We start from the raw sequence: 22,816 nt of genomic DNA, 5'->3' as shown, positions 1-22,816 counted from the left end.
CTCAGATCTCAGCCCAAGTAGCTAAGATTTTAGGTGTGAGCCACCAGCACCCAGTTTTGATTTAGATATTTTTAGATAGGATATAGTCCAAGAACCTGTCCTTGGACTATGATCTTCCTATCTCTCATCAAGCTTGGTTAATAGGCATACACCACTAGGTCTACCTAATTGATTGAGATGGGTCTTGCAAATTTTTTCCCTTGTTGGCCTTGAACCACAGTCCTGATCTCAGCCTCCTGAATAACTAGTATTATAGGCCTGAACTATTTTACTCAACTTAGAAATATTGTTAACAAATAAATATAAACATTGTGTATGTATGTATGTATTTCTGCTTCTCTATTGCTCAGTTTATTCATTTCTGCTTTTTATTTTTTAATATTCCCCTTCCCCTTGTCATCTTTAAGTAATTTCCTACTTTCTTTTCTATATTTTTTTGGTTCATTTATTGGATTTTTTTTTTCTTGTTACTATTTACAGCCAAAGTATCACTTCAAAACTTGTACTTCGTTTCATTATCCCTTTCATTTACAGGTCCTGGAGAGTCCCTTACTTTCTAATGAATTTATGTATTTAGAACGATGTGTGCTGGAGTTTAACTAGTCTGTTTAGGTGTTAGTAGCAACCTTTAAGATTATGCAGTACAACAACTAGATTTCATAATGTTTTGTTTTGTCTTGTTTGTGCCACAATTAGGGCATGAACTTGGGGTCTAGGTAGTGTCACAAGATTCAAGGCTGGCACTTTACCACTGGAGCTGCACTTTGGGTTTTTTACTTATTAGTTGGAGGTGGAGATAGTCATTCACTGTACATGTTGGTTACAATTCTGTTCCAGGACCCTCCTTCCAGGATATAAGCTGAAGGGGTAGCCCCTGTGCAGGAATGCCAACCTCATGTCTCAACCACAGATGTTTTCTTAAAGCTTGTCTTGCCAGATGCCAGTGGTTCACACCTGTAACCTTAGCTGCTCAGGAGACTGAGACCTGATGATCATGGCTGAAAGCCAAGTCCAGAACTCTTATTTCAAATTAGTCACAGAAAAAGCCGGAAGTGGTGCTATGGCTCAAGTGGTAATGTGCTACCCTTGAGCAAAAGGAGCCCAGGGACAGCTCTCAGGCCCCGATTTCAAGCCTCAGGACTGGCTAAATAAATAAAATAAAATAAATAAAGAGCTTGTCTTCACATGCGGGGCTTACATGACTTCTGCACACATGCTGTAGACCAAAGCAAAGCAGAGGCTAAACGTAAGTGGAATGGGTTAAAGAATGTTATCCTCTCACAGACAACAATTTGATCATATAATCTGCCCATGTTATCCCACAAAATGCTGCTATAACCAGAATTGTTTATCCTTGCATCGCCACCAATTCTAACTATGTTAATGTTGGATTATATTTGAGACATAATATATCCTTTTTCTTTCCATTTTTAAATGCTTCTCTAATCATAGTATAATGCTCTGCACCTCCTTAATACTTTTGGCTATAAAATCAGCTGTGCTGTTTATGTTTCTATATGTCACATAGGTCTTACTACTGTGGATTATAATATAAAAAAAATAGGTCTGGGAATATAGCTCAGTGGCTGAGTGTTTGTCTAGCATGTGTGAAGTCCTGAATTTAATCCTTGGAAAAAGAGGGAGAGGAGAGAGTAAAGCAGCTAGAACGCCACATCCCCTTCAGAAGCTGACCAAATAGGGCCACCTGGTCCTAGACTGCTACCACTCAAACTATAAACTAAGTAAACCAACCTCTTTTTTTTTTTTTTTTTTGATCAGTCATGGGGCCTGAACTCTGGGCCAAGCTGTACCAGAAGTATAAATAAGAGAATCAAAATCCATGCTGGTCCAAGCAAAAACGCTAGTCCCTATCCCCAAAATAACTAAAAACTAACTAAAAAAGAGGACTGGACCTGTGGCTCCAGTGGTATCCCCTGGCTAATAAGTGTGGGCTGTGAGTTCAAAACCCAGTATAGCCCCAAAATATAGAGGCTATGATTTCATGTATGCAAGTCCTCACATTTAACCCATTTGCAGCATTTTACAAGTATTCTTGTTGTACAAAACATTTTATTTCAATCTCTATTCTTATGTCACTGTATGAGGGAAAACTTCCCTGAGCATTCTGGATTACTCAACCAACTGGTCCCTTCTGCTTTGTACAATCTACTCACCCCTAATTCTGCAATATTAATTACCATCTGGTATGTTTTAAACTTACCTGCTTATTGATTGGTGCGCTCCCTTAGTTCAATCTTTGAACAAAACAGTTGAGATAGACTAGATATTCAGTATTATTGAAGAATGACATTCATTGTTTTAGGCATGGGTGTTTTAGGCATAGGTGTTTGTGTGAAAAAATTAAAAGGCTCTGTAAAGTAGAGCTACATAATGAAGTAGTACTATTAGTGAATTGACATAAGGTCTGAAATTTTCTTCACTCTAGAATGAGTCCAAGATTTTTGGCTTGAGCAAGTGAGAGAGTAGAGCTGTTATTTGCAGAGATTTTTGACGACTGTAAGAAGAGGTAGTTTTTGCCAAGGATGAGATTAGGAGGAAATAATGGGTTTGGTTTGCACATGTTAAGTTTGAGAAGTATATAGATAGCGCAGTAGAGACGTTGAGTAAGCATTTGGATATACCAGTCTGGAGTTCAGGGAAGAGATAAACATCAAGGTATACATGATATTTAAAGCTATGGGACTAGATGAGAACATTTAGAAAATGAAAGTCTTTTTTTTTTCCAAACAGAAGAAAAGTCTCAAGGACCTAGCCTACCAAAGCACTGCACAATTCAGAAGCCAGCGATGATGAGAAGGCATGAGAAAAGACGAGGAAGGCGTGGCCAGTAAGCAAGCATGGTAAGCCATCAGCTAAGCAATAGCCTGGAGTTCCAAAAATGGTTATATAATTAAAATGTCTAAACAGTGAATATAACACAGTCACTTACACTCCTACACCAAAATGTATCCCTGAAGATAGCTGATATAAAATGCTAAACCTTTGTGGTAATGTTTTAGAATCTTTGAAATAGAATATCGGGGACTGTGCAAGTTGTGATTTGAATAATAACTGAGTGTCTCTGGTAATCTGCAGTTTAAAATTTGTTTTCTATTATGATACCACATACCATTGTTCTCCATCAAGAGTCTCTCTTTAGGGCCAATGCTTTAATCTTCTAGTTGCTTGCAATATCAGCTGTTGTCTCACAGCTGTGCTCCCCCATTGAGCAAGGAAATGCCCCTCCTAAAGTTACACCCTTACCAGGACGCAGCCCTCATTCATATCGAATGACAGGCTGAAGACAGGAATACATAGCCTGGCCACTTTAACCTCAATTTGAGTTAATTTTGAAGGGTCATCTCCACTCCAAAACTCACCCCTACGTTGACTGAGGCCATGGAAACATGTCACTGGGATCAGCTTCTCCAGTGGACCCCTCCCCCCACCCTTGCTCCTCTCCTCACATAAGCACCTCTCCAGTAACACTCTCTGCCTTGGAATTTTTATCTAGGGAATTAACCTTTTAAGCATTGTTCTACCAGAGGACCAGAGGAGGAACTGACCTCCACTGTAATGGTGCCATTTACCAAATCATTTTAGATTTTATTATTTGTTAAAAAAAAAAAAAAACAGGTCATTTGCTCTGTGGATTTTTACATAACCTAGGGTTGGATGATAATATCCCTGTGTGTATTCTTTTTTTTTTTTTTTTTTGCCAGTCCTGGGGCTTGAACTCAGGGCCTGGGCACTGTCCCTGAGCTTCTTTTCCTCAAGGCTAGCGCTCTACCACTTGAACCACAGTGTAACATCTAGCTTTTTCTGTTTATGTGATACTGAGGAATTGAACCCAAGGTTTCATGCATGCTAGGCAAACACTCTTCTACTAAGCCACATTCCCACCCCTCAGCCCCCACCCCATGTGTATTCTTAATATGTTACTTTCTGTAAACTGGTAGACTCAACTTTACCCCAAATAAGCCTGATATTTTCAAATCCTCTTTTACTTTTCTCCTCAACCATGTGAAACTTAAGAATTAATTGATTGATGCTAAGAGGAAAAAAACCATAGTCCCAAGAATCAAGGGAGATTACTTAAGATAGTATGAGCCCCAACTCCCTCCACCACAATTACCACACACAAAAACTCTTCCACTTACACAGGACTAGAAACAAATGACTGGAGAATGTGTTGCCTATGTATATGCCTTAAATGCTGAAGCCCTTCCTTCTTATCTAGGAAGGAAATCAAGAGCAGCAACACCATCTCCAGATCATTTGCATTGTAGAATTTCATATTGTTACTAATTTTAAAAGCCATCCTGGCTTTCTTCTGTCAAGCAGTTTGATTGTGGATTACATTCTTTCAACGACAGCTGGTGTATTCTAAATCAATTAATCAACATGCATTTATCAAACACCTGCTGTGTGATCAATGTCATTCTGGGAGAATTCATGCTGATTAAATTCTCTGTAAAACAATTAGGAACCTCTATCTTGTTTTTTGCTCTGCCCTCATCCCCACCCCTAATTCACAGAAATGCATTTCAAAATCAAATAAATACTCTTTTTATATTAATTTGCTGATTTGAATTATCTATAATATGAATGTACTCCATTCTGTTGAGAGTTGATACCATCCTAAACAATTATGATTTTTCTGAGGTAGCCAGAGCAGTTTTGCATAATGTAAATACTGCTGCATACTTATGTTCTTTTATGTACTTCTTTTTAAGGAAAGCTTTTTGCTAAGATTTTTTCCTCCATTTATTTATTTAATGTTATTATAAGCAACAGAAAAAAAAAGCAAACACATTAGTCTCACTCATGGAATCCAAATGACTTGAACAATTAACCACAAAGGGCAAAAGCCAAGGAAACTCTGGGGACCCTGGTAACAGCTGTGCACAAACCTTCCCTTTAGAAATGTGCCACTGACATGACCCAACACTAAACTTCTCCAGTCTCTGGGCATAGCAGTCCAAACTCAAAATGAAGAAGGGTTGTGGGGGATGGGTATGGCAATGAGTAGGAGACTCTGCTGCTGCTGCTGCTCCAGTCAGGTGTGGCCCACAGACCAAGTCTCTATCCTACACTACTCAATACACTAGCCACCAAACACATGTAACTATGGATCACTGGAAACGAGGCTAGAATTACTGACCAGTTGATTTTTTTCTTTTATTTCCTTTTTATTAATTTTAAAACTTCAGTAATGCAAAATGTTTTCCATTATATGCCACTTTATTATTTACTGAGGAATCAAACCCTCAGAGTATAGCTATAAAAGCAACACTAAGAGAATGTGCAACATATGTACCCTAATTTCCCAATAATAGCTGTTTCTGATGTAGTGGCTACATTTTTTAAATAAAAAGAATAGGGGCTGGGAATGTGGCTTAGTGGTAGAGTGCTTGCTTAGCATGCATGAAGCCCTGAGTTTAATCCTCAGTACCACATAAACAGAAAAAGCCAGAAGTGGTGCTGTGGCTCAAGTGGTAGAGTGCTGGCCTTGAGCAAAAGAAGCTTAGGGACTGTTCCCAGGCTCCGAGTTAAAGGCCCAGGACTGGCAAGAAAGAAAGAAAGAAAGAAAGAAAGAAAGAAAGAAAGAAAGAAAGAAAGAAAGAAAGAAAGAAAGAAAGAAAGAAAGAAAGAAAGAAAGAAAAGAAAGAAAGAAAGAAAGAAAGAGAAAGAAAGAAAGAAAGAAAGGAAGGAAGGACGAACGAAAGAAAGAAAGGAAGGAAGGAAGGAAGGAAGGAAGGAAGGAAGAAAGAAAGAAAGAAAGGAAAGAAAGAAAGGTAAAATAAATAAAAAAAGAATAGGTAAACCATATCATAATTTTTAAGCTAATATTTTAAAATATTATCACATCTTCATGTAAGTATTAAAAGTATTATTTACCTGGGCAGGTAATTCAAGCCAGCACTTGAGATTATTATTTGATTATTTTGGGCAGTATTAGGATTTGAACTCAGGGTCTTATGCTTACTAAATATGAACTCTACCACTTGAGTCATACCATCAGCTCTGAGCTTATTATTTTAACTGCTAAAAATTATCATTGAAGCTGGGCACTAGTGCCTCATGTCTGTAATCCTAACTACTCAGGAGGCTGAGATCTGAGGATCACAGTTTAAAGCTAGCCCAGGCACAAAAACCCATGAGGCGCTTATCACCAATAAACTACCCTGAACAAACCAGTAGTGGCACTCTGGCACAAGTGGTAGAGTGCTAGCCTTGAACAAAAAGAGGATCAGGACAACGCCCGGCCCCTGAGTTCAAGTTCAAGACCAGAAATAGCTGTATCTATAAAATCTGAATTAAGGTAAGTTGCCAGTATGTACTATCTGCTGAATATGGAGGATAGTTTGGAAATAAGAGGGTAAAATATCTCATTAATGGCCATATTTTTACTTATTTACTTTTGTTTGCAACCCAGACAGGTCTCTAACTCCTGATCCCCCTGCTTCAGCCTCCTGAGTGTTAAGATTATACTATTTAGTACCAAAAAAAGTGCAAAAGTTTCTGGGACAACATAATATACTCTCTTTTACTACTGGGGCATTATTTGACTATTTTGCCACACTCATTACATCACTAAGGGCTACTGGAAGCTAGTATCTTAGATTTTTAATATTTGAGTCTATAAATATGCATCTAACATTTATTGGCATAGAAAGCCCTGTCCTTGGGGAAAATGTAGTAGTCAAAAGAAAAATAATACATAAGCCATAATGCTCAGGTATTGATAGATGCTCTGGAAAAAAAATAAAGAAAAAGAAAATGACAGGAAAGCTCTTCATCTGGCTGATAGGGAAAGCCTGATCAGATGACACTGGAGTAGAGATTGAAGTAATGCAAATGCGACTCTCAGGAAAAGCAGTTCTTCAGGCAGATGGAATTAGTTTAGCATATGGGAGCACAAAGGTTTCTGTGACCAAGCACACAAAAAGGAGAAAAATAGAAAACGAAGTCAGATCTTTGAGGACCTTCCAAACTAGGTAAATATGAATGGAAATCTTTGCATTGTTGAGAGAAGAATGAGAGAACCAACACTTCCTCTGGGATTCTGTTGCTACTGACAATGCTATTCCTGTTTACTTTGGCTGCCTATGTCTGCACCCTCTTCCATATTTCCGAGGCATGCTGTCATCTGGAATTATATGGAGGCAGAACTGCTACCTACTAAAAAAGCAAAAGCCTCCAGAATTTTCTTTCCTAGATTGCCTTGCATCCTGTATATCGTCATGTGACATTAGTGCTGCCAAATATTCCTCCTACAGACCTTGCATTCTGTATCAAAAACAGAAAGACAACAGTGCCTTGCTTAGGAAAGCTGCAGCCAGCTAAGCAGGCAGGTAATGGCCTTTGCTCCTAGTGCCAGTCTGTGGGTCCGGATGGGCAGTATAGGCTGTGGTTTGAGAGCTCGGCACTTCTCATATGACTAGTTCTGTTAGTGATTTTTTTGGCCAGTTTGGGGCCCTGGAGACCTCTGAGCCTGATTATTCCATCTATCAGTCCCCTTGATGCTAAAATCAGCCAGAGCTGGTTTCTTTCATAACCAAGAACCCTTTCCCATAGGTACTTTGTCCTTTCTCACTTGTAAGGGCCTCCCTTTAACATTTTTTTATTTATTATCATTCCACAAATCATCAACGTAAGACCTAAAACTTTATAACTTTATTAAAAAAAATTTTTTTTTGTCAGCCATGGGGCTTGAACTCAGCCTGAGTGCCGTCCCTGAACTCTTCTGCTTGAGGCTAGCAGCTCTACCACTCTGCACCATAGCGCCACTACCAGTTTTCTGGTGGTTCATTGGAAATAATATACTGAAATCCAGAAAGGTCAGTTGACCCAAGGTGCAGGGAGATTCAGAGAACAGCAAAACCAGCAAGTAGAAAAATATATATCTGGGCTGGGAATGTGGCTTAGTGGTAGAGTGCTTGCCTAGCATGCTTGAAGCCCTAGGTTTGATTCCTCAGTACCACATACATAGAAAAAGCTGGAAAGGGCACTGTGGCTCAAGTGGTGAACTGCAGGCCTTGAGCAAAAGAAGCTCAGGGATAGTGCCCAGGCCCTAAATTCAAGCTCTAGGACTGGCAAAAAAGAAGAGGAAGAGGAGGGGGGAAAAGAGGAGGAGGAAGAGGAGGAGGAGGAGGAGGAGGAGGAGGAGGAGGAGGGAGGAGGAGGAGGAGGAGGGGGGAGGAGGAGGGGGGAGGAGGAGGGGGGAGGAGGAGGAGGAGGAGGAGGAGGAGGAGGAGGAGGAGGAGGAGGAGGAGGAGGAGGAGGAGGAGGAAAAGAAAAAAAAAATATCTCCAAGTTTTGCTTGCTTTCTTGCACAAATGATTTTCTCAGAGAAGTGTCAAAATGTACTTTCCATTCCTGAAAAAGAGATAAAACATTTGTGTTAATAGCCCCTCACCCCGCAAAAAAAGAATCTTACAGACATTTCTGCCCCCACTGACTTTGAACAGTGATCTTCTGATCTCAGCCTCCTGAGTAGCTAGAGTTACAGGCATGAGCCACTAGTGCCCAGCTGGAACTTTTTTCTTTATAGTTACTTTTATTTTTATAGTTACTAACTCACTGTATTTAATGAGAAATTTAACTGACTTATGACAAATTTAAATTCAAAGAAGTAAATTCAGAGATATTTTTCTTCTAAATTAAGCTACACACAAAAATTTTTTTTTCCAGTCCTGGAGCTTGAACTCAGGGCCTGGGCACTGTCCCTGAGTTTCTTGCTCAAGGCTAGCACTCTACCATTTGAGCCACTGTGCCACTTCCGGTCTTTTTCTGTTTATGTGGTGCTGAGGAATCAAACCCAGGGCTTCATACATGCTAAGCAAGCTCTACCACTAAGCCACATTCTCAGCCCCCCAAAAAATTTTCTAGTGCCTTTTATCTGAATAAAATGTTTATACAATTGAATTGTAAAACACAACTACTTACCTAAGAGTATCAACTTATTCATGATAAAAGTCTTCGTAACAGGTAAGAATTTTTTCAAAATTTCTTGAATTAAGTCAGGAGCCAGGAACTCATATCTATAATCCTAGCTACTCAGAAGGCTGAGACTTGAAGGGTCACAGTTCAAAGTCATTCTGGATAGAACATTCTTCAAGATTCCATCTCCAAATAACCAACAAAAGGTTGAGGCCCTGAGTTCAAGCCCCAGTACTAGTATATAAAATGTATATACATGTTAAACTGTTAATTATACATAATAACTACCATACATGTGTGATTTTGTGTGTGTGTGTGTGTGTGTGTGTGTGTGTGTGTGTGTGTGTGTGTGTGTGTGTGTGTGTGTGTGTGTGTGTGTGTGTGTGTGTGTTGGTCCTGGAACTTGAACTGAGGGTCATGGCACTGTCTGTCCCTGGGCTTTTTTCATCAAGGCTAGTGCTTTACCACTTGAGCCATAGCTCAAGTGTTTTGGTGGATGATCAGAAAGAGTCTCATGGACTTTGCTGCATTGGATTGGTTTCAAACTGAGGTCCTCAGATGTCAGCCTCCTGAGTAGCTAGGATTATATGTGTGAGCCATTGGAGCCTGGCAATAACTACCACTTTTGAAGCACTTATCAAATTTCACTTATCTATGTCTGGATAGACTTGCTAGGACAGACAAAACAAAATACCACACTGGGTGGCTTAAACATCAGAAATTTACTGTCTCACAGTTCTGATTCCTAATCGACTAATTAGGGCCTACCTTAGCAGCATAATTTTTAGCTGAACGACCCCTTTCAGGCCCTCGTTCTAGATACAGTCACATTCTGAGACTTGGGGACAGGGTTTCAACAAATGACCTATGGTGACACAATTCAGCCCACAACACCAACTTTTTTTTATATATATTTTTTATTGTAAAAATACTGTTCAGAGGGGTTATAGTTACATGAGTAAGGTAATGAGTACATTTCCTATTAAGCATTGATGCCTCCTCCTTTGTTTTTCCCTTACCATTCCTTCCTTCCTCACCTCCCCAACTACTTTTTAAAGATGAAAGGCTGGAGTCCCTAAACTGGGTAACAATGTAATAAGTACTAACATGGAAATATAAATAATTAACTGGTTAAGTATCTTGAGAGTTACATAGAAGAGAGGCCAGATTCTGATCTAGAGGAGGTCAGAAAGCTTCACAGAGAAGATTTCATTTGAAATAGGTCCTGAGAACAGGTTGACATTATTTACTTTTTTTGTTGTTGTTGTTGGTCGTGGGGCCTGAACTCTGGGCCTGGGCGCTGTCTCTGTGCCCTTCAGCTCAAGGCAAGCGCTCTACCACTTGAGCCACAGCACCACTCCTGGTTTTCTAGTGGTTTATTGGAGATAAGAGTCTCACAGATTTTCCTGCCCGGGCTGGCTTTGAACTGCGATCCTCAGATCTCAGCCTCCTGAGTAGCTAGGATTATAGGCGTGAGCCACCGGCGCCCGGCTGACATTATTTACTTTGTGGCAACAAAATGCCTAAATTATATATAAAGTTAACTAATAAAGTTATCATATATGAGCAAGTGGTTAGAAAGCAATAAAGTGCTAAGTAAATATTTAATTTGTTTCTAGTTAATAAGCTAAATCACTATATTCCTTATTTTTCCAGAAAACAAATACTAAATGGAAAACTCAGTATATCAAATTTTCACCAATTGTTAGGCACTTAGACTGATAATACATTTTTTCCTTCTTTAATACTAGTAAAATATTTTTTTTGTTTCTTCTTCATTACTCTCTGTCCTTGACATTTTTAGGTTTTACAAAATAACAGGTAAATCTTAATTTTGGGAGGTGTGGTGGAGAGAAAAAAAAAAGACAGAAGAGTGAACTTTTAATTATAATCTTATCTGTCATACTGTAATTGATGGTAGCACCTGAAGATAAATATTACTGTGGCAGGGACTAGAAGGAATATATACTTAAGAAAGTCTTATAATTGTCTAGGTTGAGTAAGTATTGAATTGACTTCATGTAAAATTCTTTATAATTTTTTGGTTTTAATATCTAAAGTATTATTCTCAAAATGAAAGACACATTTGGATTTTATAATTACCTTAATACAATATTTAATTCTCATGCAATAATTCATATAAGAAATGTTTCCCATAACCAGTTCTTTTTTATCTTTTTATTAGTACAAGAGGAGTTCATTGTGATAATTCCTTAGAGGTATACACTGTATGTTGTATAAGTTTACACCTTTATTTTATTCTCTGAAGTCCTCTCTATGTGTGTGTGTCTCTCTCTGTCAGTGTTGTAGAGCTTGAACTCAGGACCTGGGTGCTATCACTGAAACTTTTTTGCTCAAGGCTAGTGCTCTACTACTTTGAGCCACAGCTCCACTTTCAGTTTTCCATGGTTAAGTGGAGTTACGAGCCTCTCGGACTTTCCTGCCAGCTGGCTTTGAATTGCAATTCTCAGAGCCCAGCCTTCTGAGTAGTGAGGATTAAAGGTGTGAGCCACCAGGTGTCTGGCTCTCCCTCTCTATTTCAAACAGTGTTTACTGGGTTTTCTAATTCTATCTTCATATACACAATGCATATACATATATACACAGAGCCACATATAATTTATATATATGACATATATAATGTATCATATATATGACCTATTTCAATCCTCTCCATCCCCTCCTTTCCCCTCCGTTCTCCCACTGACAATCCTCAAATAGTTGTCCTTTTTACTAGCATGTCCACCTTCATTGTTTTAGGTCTTTATGAATGAAAAGATGCAATATTTGGCATTTTGAATTTGGATTATCTCATTCAACATAATGATCTCCATTCCATCCATTTTCTTGAGAATGGCATGACTCATTTTCTTTATGGCTGTATGATATTCCATGGTGTGTATATGTGTTTTATCAATTCATCATTTGTTAGGCACCTAGGCTGATCCTACAGCTTGGTATTGTGAACCAGTATTGTATAGTGTCTGTGTTGATTTACATCCCTTCAGAGTGGTATAGCAAACTGAGCACTAGTGGCTTATGCCTATAAACCTAGGTATTCAGGAGGTTAGGTCTGAGGTTTACAATTTGAAACTATCTTGAGATGACAAATTTGAGATACTGTTACTGCCAATCAACTAGCAGAAATCTGGAGATGAAGGCATGGCTCAAGTTGGTAGAATGCCAGCTGTGAGTGAGAAGGCTCAGGGCGCTCTTGAAGCCTTGAGTACAAGTGCAAGTACTGGTGCAAAACAAAAACAAAACATTTAAAAAAAAAAAGAATAGGTACAGAAGGTCATAAAGTAGGTCTATCTTTAGGTTTTAAAGAAACTAACTTCCAGAGTTTGATTGCATTAGTTTATTGTAGGCAACAAATTTTCACATCTTGCTTTTTAATCCAATCCACCATTCTAGGTCTTTGTAGAATTAAGAACATTGATATTATTTAAATAATATAAATAAATACTATGCACTGAAATATACATTTAGACTTTTTTGGTTTTTTCCTAATCCTTATAATTTGTGAATCTACATGTCTGGTGGGATTTAGTTTTTCATGTCACATTTGTCTTCCTCTGTATGTAGGATTCCTTTAAGTATCTTCTGCAGGGTTAATTTAATGGTTATGGATGCCTTTAGCTTTTACTTCTCAAGGAAGGTTTTTATTTCTCCTTCAGTAGTGAAGGATAGCTTTCCTGGATAACTTAATTTAGATTGATAGTTATTTTGACTTGAATATATGGTTTCATGCTTTCTTATGGTTTTAGAGTTCCTATTGAAAATCTGCTATTATTCTGATGGGTTTGCCTTTCCATGTGACTTTTTGTTTCCTTCTTACAGCATTCAATATTCTTTCTTTGTTCGTTATATTTAATGTTTTTATTACAATATCCAGATCTCCAGAAAGCATCCTATACTTGGATAACCCTGTTTTTCTCAAGACTGGGGAACTTTTCTGCTATTACTTTGTTGAATATGTTTTCAGTGCCTTTACCTTGAATCTCTTCTCCTTCTTCTATATACATCACTCATATACTTTTCATTCTCATTGGTATTTTAATGGTGTCCTACTGGTCATATGAGTTCTGTATTTTTCCTTTGACTGATCTAATACCTCTACTTTATTTGTGGATCCATGATACTTGTTCTATTCTATTACTTGTTCTATTCTATTCAACTTGTTCTATTCTATTACTTTGACTTTCAAATGAATTTTTATTTGGGTTGTTGACCTCTTCATTTCCTATTCATTTAATGTGGCGTTTTTCAGCATTCTTGTGTATTTATTGAGTTCCTCTTTCATATTCTCTACTACAGCTTGTCTATTGTGAACAATGCACTTATATTTCTTCTATGTTGATATACATCCCTTCAGATATACACACAAGTGCCGTCTTCCCAGTTTCATTCAGCTACATATTTTAATTCTATTTGAATTAATTTAATTATTAATGATTAAAATTATTAAGTTCAGTAGTTTATTTGCATCCTCTTCAAATTCATTCAGGTGCTTCTATCCATCCCCAAATTTTGCTTATTAGTCTTGCTGTTATTTAAAGTTTATTGTCTGAAATTTCACCCACATCACTGTCATTCAAGTACTTTATTGTAGATTTGTTAACTTTTGGAAGAGACATTTTGTGTTTTTTTCATATTATTTGTTTCTGTATTGAGATTTATGGAATCAAGGCTAAATCATTGTTTGGAAGTTTATTCACCTGTGTTCTTTCAGTTGAAATAGTCTCAGTATTCATGCAGGAGAGTGTAAGGTTGTGTTGAGATACAATTTCTCACAACTGGACTGGGGGCTATGACTCAGTAGTCAAATATTCACCCAGTGCTTTGGGCACCAGGCCTTGTCCTCATCTTGCTCAAATCAAGGAGCAATGGGCTCCTTGTATTATAAAGGCTTCCCCTTTTTGTGTACTGGAAGCTGCTATTGGCTACAACTAATTTTATAGCTTATGGGCTGGGCAAGTTCCCACTTCCTCCACATGTCCCCTGTTTTGTGTTGGGAACAAGTTTCCCAGCCCCAGGGTGACTCATGGATGCATCAGAAAGTGGGAGGTAGCAAACAGAGCCCTGTGTTCTGCGCTGGCTGTAGGAGAATCGAGGGACTTAGTTATTATACCTTTTGGTTTCTGTGATTGCAGATCCCGTCTGACATTTCACCTCCCTTTGTGGAAGAGGAGTCTGTGAAGTTTCATATTTCATAAGGTCTAGACTTGGGACCTCAGCCCTGACTGTCAGCAAATACACACCAGGATGCAGCCTCCAGAGCAAGATCTCAGTGCTTTCAGGCCCTGACAGTTGGGGGTTGGGGAAGTCTGTATATAATCATGTAATTTGGAGGGTCTTTGTTAGGAGCTCTGACACATCCAGTCACCACTTGCAGCCAGGAAGCAGGGCTTGGAGGCCGAATGCTAAGCCATCCTAGGCTTGGTGGTTTGTTTTCTCCAAGTCTCCAGTGATGGGACGACTGATTCCTGGCCAAGGAGCATGAGGCCTTCAATCACTGCAGCAGTCTCTACGCTGCTGGCACAGGGCCCTGTAGCCTGAACTTCTCTGTAGGGTCCATGTCTCACTCTGGCAAAACGTCCCAAGAAAATCTGACCCATGTGTGTTTTTTCATTTTTTCAGTCTCAAAACCATAGACATTCTTCCAAGATGACCCTTTCCTATTACTTTCTGACATATAAGGAGAGTGTCACTGTCTCACAAATCCCCACATTGGTTTTTAGACTTGCAGGAGGTATTGGATTATCTTGCAGCTAGAATTGGCTGCCACTAGGGCCGTTGGTTTTGCCTTGTGATGGTGTCTTCAGCCTTCAGCCTCTCTCTCCTGGGATGCTGGAGACTTGAAAAGTTTTGCAGCTTTTTTTCTGTCTCACTCAGTTTCTCTGTGGTTTTCTGCCATCAACTCCCTCTTTTATGATTCTACTGCTTTTCTTCTCTTTCTGTGTTCAGAATGCAGTCTTTCCCGTGCCATTCATGAAGTCAAAACAGTGGATGCTGCTAATCCACCATCCTGCCCCATGCCTCTCACAGATGAATGTGTGTGTGTGTGTGTGTGTGTGTGTGTGTGTGTGTGTGTGTGTGTGTGTGCACGTGCATGCCAGAATTTGAGCTCAGGGTCTCAAGTTCTCACTTGGCTTTTTTATTCAAGGCTGGTGCTCTGCCAGTTGAGCCACAGCTCTACTTCCTGGCTTTTTGTTGGTTAATTGGAGATAAACATCTCACTGACTTCTCTGCCCAGGCTGGCTCTTAATCCACCATCTTTTCCTATCTGCTGAACATTATTATTTTTTTGGTGCCAGTACTGAGGCTTGAACTCAGTACCTGGGTGCTGTCCTTTAGCTTTCACTCAAAGCTGGCTCTTTTTTTAAGTCTTAAATATAACCTCATAAATCTGAAATTTTCTTTATGTAAAACTGAAAAGTTTTTGTTGTTGTTGGTCATTGGGCTTGAACTCTGAGCCTGGACATTGTCCCTCAGCTCTTCAGATCAAGGCAAGTGCTTTACCATTTGAGCCACAGCACTACTTCCTGTTTTCTGGTGGTTTATTGGAGATAAGAGTCTCATGGACTTTCCTGCCTGGACTGTCTTTGAACCAAAATGCTCAGATCTCAGCCTCCTGAGTAGTTAAGAGTTACAGGTATGAGCCACTGGTGCCCAGCTCTGAAAAGTAATTTTTACTTTCTCCCAAATTACTCCATAGAGAGAGCAATGGGTTTAGTTGGCAAGTAGCCTTTCTTTCCCCTAAAGTAGTTGGTTAGAGCATCTGATTGTGAGATCTTTTGTGGTTTCTGTGGCTCTGACTGTGATGATTAGATCAGACTTTAATGTATTAATCAATTATGTTCACATAACAGGACATAGGAATAAATTACTATCACTACTAATTATTTGAGGAAGAATTAAATTGTTTTCCATTAAAAGTCAAAATGCTTTTAATTTCATGTGCTTCTTTCAACTCTGCTGTGAAAACTACATCCTGTAGAGAATGTAATGAAACTCTCTATATAGCTAAAATGTGCCAAACAAATAACAGAGACTTTATGGAGAAACTCATAATCACAGTAGCTTCTTGATAACTTGTGGTTGTTTTTGTTAATGAATACCTTATCTCAAATATTAAAATCCCACAGTCTTCATAATTGTCACAACTTGTCTAGAAACAACTTGAAAAAGAATTTGTTTTAAAATTTAGCAAGCTAAATGCAATGTGGTATCTTGGACTGGATCCTGGAATAGAAAAAGAACATCAGTGGAAACCTGGTAATCCTTAGAGTCTGGCATTTAGTTAATAACAATATACAAATGTTAATTGTCTAGTTTAAAATGTTCCCAGGCTGCTGTTAACATTAGGGGACAGTGTGTAAAAATTATGCAGGGACCTTCTGTGCTGTCTTTATAGCATTCTGTGGACCTAAAATTATTCTAAAACACTTATTTTAAAAACGAACTTTGCAGTATGTTGAAGTCACACTTACAAATTAATATCCAAAATTGTCTATTTTAAAGATCTGGGTTGGATTTGATGTTCTGGGAAGTCAGGGGAACAAGACAGTGAAAATCAAAACCTGGGAACCAATAGTGCTTTTGTGTGAGAGAATTCAGAACTAGCAGAATAGCTCTTGACTGAAAGGGAATTCTCTAGGTTGTGAATATGGGTATGCACTAAATGATAGTATAAATCTTAAAATTAGGTTTTAAAACCATATTGTTATAAGAAGAAAATATATGTGTAAATGAAAATGATGGCTATAACACTGAATGAGTTCATCTTTCTAAAAGTACTTTTGAAATTTAGACAGTATATGGTAAATCCTTCTGTGGTTTATTGGAAATAAGAGTGTCACAGAGTTTCCTGCCTGGGCTGGCTTTGAACCGCAATCCTCGGATCTCAGCCTCCTGAGTAGCTAGGATTACAGGCATGAGCCACCAGCACCCGGCTATGTTAAATTCTTAGAAACTATCAGAGATGAAAGCTTGGAACTTGTTAAATATTACAGGATTTCTGATAGTGAGAAGATGGTAACAAACTTTTCCACTGTTTTCCTTGTCCTGATTCTTCTTATTCTGCTTGTGATCACGTTGTAAATTTTAAAGGTTAAGTTAGTCTTAGCTTTGAAGATTTCATAAATTATTTTTAAAATAAAGGATAAATTGTCACATGTAGCCTACTTGTAGTGTGTGTAGTCCCACTCCTCTTTCTTCAGTAAACTTTGCCTACTAAGAAATAGATACATGATCTAGGTCATAGTACAATATCCTTTTCTCTGAACATACTGCCAAAGTAAGATGGTGCAAGTGTAGTCTGAGAGAAAACTCTGCTGAGCTTGGGAGTACAAATTTGACTCAAAGCTCATGTGTCTGAAAGCAGAAAAGCAATAGCACACAGGGAAGCCCCTTTCTGCCTCTCGCCAACAGCCCACTAAAGTTCAAATAATGCTTCTTCCTAACCTCTGACAAAGCTGAAATTCATGCCCCAACCTGAAGGTAATACAAAAGAAATGCACTGGGGACTTGGTAAGAGCCTACAAGATAGGGAACACTGCTTCCTTTCCCCCACTCCTCTAAATTCTGTTGTTTCTACTAAATATCATTGAAATTCATACCTATGGCAAAACATTACCCACCGAGATACAGCTAAGGGCACACGTTAGCCATTATGAGAGTAACAGGCAAAGCTGAGATCTGTTGCTAAGAAACAAACTGCAAGGCAGGGTAAGATCTCTGGTGTTGGTAACTAATCTATGAAATCCCCAGGTATAAAGCTGGCGAAAATCCAGTTGAGATCTGAAGGGAGTTGTACTGACAGAAAACTCTATCTTGGAAATAAGCCTGTTTCTTTGTTTTTGTTTTTTTTGGGGGGGTTGTTTTGTTTTTTTAAGCCCAAGGAAATACCCAGGCTCTATAATGGGACCAATAATAAGTTGGTGGTTGAAACTGTGTGGTCTTAGAATACAATTCACAAGCAAGATTTCCCCCTCACATCTGTAGACCCATGCAGTAAGACTGACCAAAAAGTATTTTACTGCCATAGAAGCAAATTCAGATGAAGTTTTGTGGGGGTTTTTGTTTTGTCTTTTTTTCCCAAGACTATGAAGAGCTCCATTTCTACTTCACTAAGAAGGAAGCGTATGACCCAGAGTTCCTAGACTTTAAGGCAATGTGATCACAGTATGAGACTGATTTTCCTCATTAGGAAATGAACTGTATGTGTAGATGTTGTATTAAATTCAGTAAAGCCATTGCTCAGTTAAAAAAAAAACAACAACAAAATAACACCTGCCTGGCAAAGATGAGGCCCTGAAAAAACTCAGGACATTTTTGGAATTGCATGTATTTTCCAAGAGTATAGATGGCGACAATGACTTTGTCTGGCATCAAGCTATTTCTCTCTCCTACTACATACCTTTTTCCTCTAGGACAGATATATGCATATGCCAGAAGCCCACCCAATCATACCATTCCATTCCCCAGGCACTGTGATTAGTCTGGGAGCAAGCATGTAACCCAAGCAGGCTCTAAAAGTGCATCTCTGGAACTGATTTTGTGATATTGGAAGAGAGAAGTTTCTTTCCACTGGGATTCCAAAAGCAGATGATGTAAATCTACAGCTGTGGGCAACCTACTTCTCTGGCAGCCTAGAAGATGGAAGAAAATGAGGTCACTACATAGAGGAGTCTAAGCCGAGATACTGGGGGAGGGGACAGGAAAGAGACCTGATGATGTAATTTCCTTCTGGGCCTTGAGCCAAATCCAAATCCATCTAGTAACACACATGCTCTCTCTGGTTGTTGTTTTTTTTTCCTCTTTCTTTCTCTTTCCTCTAATTTGTCTCTTTTTTGTTGTATTTTTTCTATAGACTCAAAGTAGTCCTTGTATATTTTTTGTTTTCTAAATGTAAAAGTACTGCTGTAATCTAATCCCTGAGGAGATTAAAAACTATATGTTTCATTGCTCTAGAACTGCTTTCCAGAATATTTTAAGTATTTGGCTATATCAAGATGATTAACTTTTTTATTATGGTAAAATATATCACATAAAAGTTATCATTTTAACAAACTCAAGTAATACAATTCAGTGGAATTAAGTATATTCATAGTGTTGTGTAACCAGAGACTTTGTATCTTGAGCAGTATAATATAACATAGTGGAAATGGAAAGGGTTCACTCATTATAGGTAAGCGACCAGAACGAGCTCCTGTTCGTATCGTGTGTGTGGCGTGTGTGTGTGTGTGTGTGTGTGTGTGTGTGTGTGTGTGTGTGTTACAGTCCCAAGGCTTGATTCAGGACGTAAAGCTAGCACTCTGCCACTGGAACCACAGCTCCACTTCTTGCTTTTGGTGGTTAATTGGAGATAGTCTCACAGACTTTCCTGCCTGAGCTGACTTTGACTTGCAATCTTCAGAACTCAGGCCCCTGAGATCTAGTAGGAGCCATCAGCAATCCAGATGCCAATAATGTCTCCACTTCTATGAAAACTTTTAATTGATTCTTTACTATACAAAATTTCAAATATTACAAAAATGAAGTAAATAGGTAAACTGTATGATGAATTTCCATCTACTTACTTACCAGTTGTCATCAACTGATATAATCAATTGTCACTCCTGCTTACTATCTTTCTTCTCTTTTAATACTTCCTAAATAGGAAAGGTGCCAATCCAGTTTTGTCTTAAGTTAGCAAAGAAGTTTTTTTTTAAAAAAAAAAAAGTTGCCAGCCACTCGTGTCTCATGCCTATAATCCTAGCTACTCAAGAGGTTGAGATATAAGGATTGCAGTTCAAAGCTAGCCCAAGCAGGAAAGGCCATAAGACTCTTATCTTCAATTAACTACCAGAAAACTGGAAGTGAAGCTGTGACTCAAAGTGGTAGAGTGCTAGCCTTGAGCACAAAAGCTTAGGACAACGCTCAGGCCCTGAGTTCAAGCCCAACATCCAACAACAACAACAAAAAAAGTTACAGGACATGTTCACTAAGAGGCTTTTGCCCTCCCAATATTTCCCCTGCCTCTTAGTCAAGATTGAGTTCCCAGTTAAGTTTTTACTGCTATACTATGAGTCTCAGCCAATGGAATCACCTGGGAGCTTTAAAAAGTATATTAATATCTGGGTCCTATCCCAGAGGTTTTTTACTTCATTCGTCTGGGATATAGTTTGGGTGTTGGGAGTTTTAAAAGGGTGATTCTTATATGCAGTCAAGATTGAAAACTTTCGCTTGAAAATGTAAGTGCACTAATTCTTTCTATTCTTCATGTGTAATGCATTTGTGAGCATTTCTTACATTTCAGAGAACAAATGCTCTGAGACTTGGCTACTCATCTTCATGGATATTTATAAATTTAAGCAGGGATTTAAAATGAGATCTAGTCAAGGCCAGAAATAAATTCAGGAGTCTACTTCAAAATCAGTTGAGCTACTGACAATCACACTGGGAAAGGGCTTTGAACATGGAGGTGGGACCAGGGTCAGGTGTGAGTACTGAGCATCTGTGCCACTGGGAACTCTGCTGAGTCCTTTAGGGCTTTGTCCAAGGCAATGGTGTCATTGCTGGCTGTACATTTGAGTCACCTGAAGTAATACATTAACTCATACCCTGCCTCATATATTCTGATTTAATTTGTCTAAGTCAAGCATTCTTAAACTTTAGAGTACATCAGAAATCATCAGGAAGCCAGAGTCCTTGGCTCATTGCCTTTAATCTTAGCTACTCAGGACATTGAGAAATGAGGATTGCAGTTTGAATCCAGCCCAGGCAAATCTAAGAGACCCTTACCTCCAATTCAACATCAACAGCCAGAGGTACCAATGTGACTCAAGCAGTAGAATGCCAGCCTAGAGTGGAAAAAGCTAAGGGAGAGGGCAAGGCCCTAAGTTCAAGGCCCAGTACTAGCGTATGCAGGCACAAGCATGCATGCACACGCATGCACACATATGCACACACACACACACACGCACACACACACACCATCATGAGAGTGCAGGGACCCATCTTCAGAATTTCAAATTCAGGAGACAGGAGGTGATACCCAATAAATCGCATTTTTAGCAACTTCTCACGTAATGCTGATGCTGCTGGTCTGGCTTAGGACGAGACCAAAGCATCAGATTGTTGGAAGAAAAAAATTCTCTAGGTAATTTCAATGTACAGCCAGGATAAAAAAAAATCACTGCCTTATACTGCTTACTCTCTAATTGAAGAAAAACAGAAAGTACGGAAGGCCTGATCTTCTTCCTCCTCCTTCTCCTCCTCCTCCTCCTCCTCCTCCTCCTCCTCCTCCTCCTCCTCCTCCTCCTCCTCCTCCTCCCCCTCCTCCTCCTCCTCCTCCTCCTCTTCCTTTCCTTCTTCCTTCTTTCTTCTTCCTTTTTGCCAGTTCTGGGAATTGAACTCAGGACCTGGGTACTGTCCCTGAACTTCTTTTGCTCAAGGCTAGCACTTTACCACTTGAGCCACAATGCCACTTCCAGCCTTTTCTGTTTATGTGGTACTGAAGAATTGAACCAAAGCTTTATGCACTCTAGGCAAACACTCTATCTCTAAGCCACATCCCCAGCCTGGCCTGATCTTCTTAAATCAGTACACTTCAAATGAACGAACAAATGGATTTCAGATAGAATCCTGGATAGAGTCCACAGTAGTCAAACTCTGTAAGAAATTTGTGCTTAATTCCTCAATTTTACTCAGCTTCTGAATTTTACTTCTGTTCACTAATTCATCTCCACCTCTCTTTGATTATAAAATTAGAAAAACAATTCTCAGAAACACAACTCTAAATTTCAATTATGGATAGATCAGCTATCCAGAAGTTTTACCATATGTGTCATAGGAACTTGTTTCTGTCCTGCTCTGAATGTTGCTTTGCTCTGGCTCTGCCCCTTTGTTTAGTTGTTTTCAGGTTTACTTTTTTTTTTACATTTATTATTATTATTATCTTTAAGTAGTTGTACAAAGAAGTTCCCACTCTATAAAACAATATATGAATACAAGGTGTCTGACAACATTGTCACCCATCACTCCTAACCCATCCCTTCTCTCACTTTTCTTTTCTTTTTTTTTTAATTGAGATTAGGTGATTATATAACTTTCACAAATTTCACAGTATTGTGGAATAGTGATACTTAGTTAAAGTCACAAACACATTTTAACCTTCACAAGGCAAATTGCCTTTATCATGGTTTATAAAGTTTGTGAATTTTATGAGCTTTGACAATACAAATTATTTCTTTCACATTGGGTGGAAGAAATTGCTTTTGCTTAGTGTCAGCTGCTCCCTCTTTCCCTCTCATTCCTTCCTTCCCATCGCTGTCTTTGGGTTGCTTAGTTCTTGTTCTTCTATGGCCAGTGCAGCTGATGGGCCCCTTTGTTGTGTGTTGTTCTGTTTCCCACTTATTCTACGTCCTCCTCCTGGTTTTCCTCGTGTGTGTGTGTGTGTGTGTGTGTGTGTGTGTATCACATATATGTTCAAGTCATTTAGCAATGATATGACAAAATGAGTGGCTGTCCTTTGTTTCTCAAGTCCTGTTTACTTTGTCATATCTCCTTGTATTTTGGCTTTAGCATCCACATATAAGGGAGAACCATGTGCCATTTGTCTCTTTGTTCTTGGCTTATCTCACTCAAAATAATTCACTTTAGTTCCATCCATTTCCCTGCAAATACCATTATTTTGTCCTTTCTAATGGCTGCATAATATTCCATTGTATATAGGTACCACAATTTTTGGTTTCATTCATCAGTAGTGGGGCATCTGGGTTGTTTCCATATCTTGGCTATTGTGAACAGTGCTTCAATAAACATGGAGGTGCATGTGTCCTTGTATACTGGTTCCGTTGTTCAGGGTAGATGCATAGGAGTGGTA

The 22,816-nt window shown here is 38.9% G+C and overlaps 1 long non-coding RNA gene across 1 annotated transcript in view; it reads left to right on the top strand.

Moving 5' to 3' along the window:
- LOC138829304 (uncharacterized) overlaps positions 1-22,816 on the top strand; it is a 57,987-nt gene that overhangs the window by 22,791 nt on the left and 12,380 nt on the right. Inside the window, exon 2 of the long non-coding RNA XR_011372532.1 lies at positions 2,752-2,861. This is a non-coding gene — a long non-coding RNA (uncharacterized lncRNA). The remainder of the gene's footprint in view (positions 1-2,751; positions 2,862-22,816) is intronic.

This window comes from Dipodomys merriami, unplaced genomic scaffold (genome assembly GCF_024711535.1).
Source record: "Dipodomys merriami isolate MVZ:Mamm:240054 unplaced genomic scaffold, mDipMer1.0.p SCAF_17, whole genome shotgun sequence".
NCBI classification, from domain to species: Eukaryota; Metazoa; Chordata; class Mammalia; order Rodentia; family Heteromyidae; genus Dipodomys; species Dipodomys merriami.
The sequence above is the reverse complement of the archived record's forward strand: the minus strand, read 5'-3'. Positions and strand labels throughout refer to the sequence as shown.